Source organism: Oryx dammah, unplaced genomic scaffold (assembly GCF_014754425.2).
Source record: "Oryx dammah isolate SB20612 unplaced genomic scaffold, SCBI_Odam_1.1 HiC_scaffold_12, whole genome shotgun sequence".
Taxonomy (NCBI): domain Eukaryota; kingdom Metazoa; phylum Chordata; class Mammalia; order Artiodactyla; family Bovidae; genus Oryx; species Oryx dammah.
In genome coordinates this window covers 56,440,910-56,442,894 of record NW_024070196.1, presented here as the reverse complement: position 1 = coordinate 56,442,894, position 1,985 = coordinate 56,440,910, and the positions used below count along the sequence as shown (strand labels likewise).

At 38.5% G+C, this 1,985-nt stretch overlaps 1 pseudogene; it reads right to left on the bottom strand.

The window, feature by feature from the left end:
• Positions 1–372: 372 nt before the first annotated feature.
• Positions 373–845, bottom strand: LOC120871568 (annotated as a pseudogene).
• Positions 846–1,985: the final 1,140 nt, after the last annotated feature.

Sequence of the window (1,985 nt, the reverse complement as noted above, 5' to 3'; positions counted from 1 at the left end):
TTTGATTCCAGCTTGTGCTTCCTCCAGCCCAGCATTTCTCATGATGTACTCTGCATATAAGTTAAATAACCAGTCTGTTGTTCCATGTCCAGTTCTAACTGTTGCTTCCTGACCTGCATACAGATTTCTCAAGAGGCACGTCAGGTGGTCTGGTATTCCCATCTCTTTCAGAATTTTCCACAGTTTATTGTGATCCATACAGTCAAAAGCTTTGGCATTGTCAATAAAGCAGAAATAGATGTTTTTCTGGAACTCTCTTGCTTTTTCCATGATCCAGCGGATGTTGGCAATTTGATCTCTGGTTCCTCTGCCTTTTCTAAAACCGGCTTGAACATTTACCTCCTTAGTGACTTCATTTTTTTTTTTAATTTTTAAAATTTTAATATGGTTCAAACCCAGCACACGTGGTTCATTTCAGCTTCTTCACTGTCAAATCTGGAGGAAGGGACTGCTTCAGTTTGTCTGCCTTCTCTTTGTGATAATTAAGGTGTAAACATATCTGCTGCATCAAATTTTAAACTTCACATTATCCTTATTTTTCTTGATCTTGACAGGCTTGAGGTCCTTTTGCCTGACTGTAAACAGAAAGTCCTTGATTTCCTCCTTTTTGCAAGACATGGCAATGAGGCACAAAGAGTGGGGCCAGCACCTTCAATCTAGGCCCGGGGTCACCAGATGTCATCTGGTCTGGATTACCAAGGCTCCAATGGATTAGCCCCCATTCCCCATGTACAGCCTGAGAAACACTCCGTGGCATTTCACTTTTCTTTTGCTCTCTATTCTCTGGTCTGCATTCCAATCTTTTCTAACTGGATGCAGGATAAAACCCTGCGTTCTGGTATCAAACACACTTGGATTTATATCTCTATCCCACTGCTTCTAAGCTTCCCTAAGAGATCTCTCTGAGCCTCAGTTTCCTCTGCTATAAATGGGAATGATAATTATAGTCCTTACCTTAGGATATGTTGAGAGGATTATATAAGAGAAAATCGTTATAAGATGCTTAGCATGGAACCTGGCAAAGAAGAAAGCAGAATAAATATCATTATGTCACTTGAAAGTGAAGTCCCTCAGTCGTGTCTGACTGTTTGCGACCCATGGACTGTAGCCCACCAAGCCTCTCCGTCCATGGGATTCTCTAGGCAAGAATACTGGAGTGGGTTGCCATTTCCTTCTCCAGGGTTATATCACTTGGGACATGCATAATATGTATAATATTATTTTATAATTTATTATACTGATAATATTATAATTATGTAAAAGATAATTGTTGAGTCCCGCCCCAAGGCCAGAGAAACGGAGCCCAGAACCAAGGACACCTTCAAAGCTAATTGAGTTCCTCTGTAACTGTTGTCAAAAGCCCCTGATTATTAGCAACAAGCTTCCTGACGCCAAATTAGGCAAAGATGCCCACTCCAGTAAACACCTTATATATCCTATAGCACCCTAACCAGTCACCTAATGCCAGCCTTCCAGGAGGAATTTTGTCTCGAGGCTATAAAAAGTGGCTACTAACCCACACAAAGTTGGTTTTCCCTGCTCTGTCAGGAGGTCAGCCCCCTGCGCTCACAGTGCTCACATTATCTCTGCTCTTTGTTCTTAAACAACTCACTCCCTTCTGAAATGTACTCTGTCTGGAAATTCTTTTCCAACCCGTACTCAGATTGCCTCAGCAATAATATTCATAAAATAGGATAGTAAATATCACATTATAATTATGTAAGTTTATAATACATTACAATTTATTATACTTTCAATTACAATTATAAAAATTATAATTTTCTCTACATTTTATATATTAAATAATCAACATGACCATACTAATAATCTGGATTACTTTAGTCTCCTATCTTTTAAAATGCTTTTTGCTTGTCAACTAAGAAAAGATATATTGTCTTAAAGGGAAATTCTGTAAATCTTTAGTTTAAAATAATTTAGTCCACTTGTGGGAAATAAAAGTCCCTGTAACAAATCTTCTTAAATTT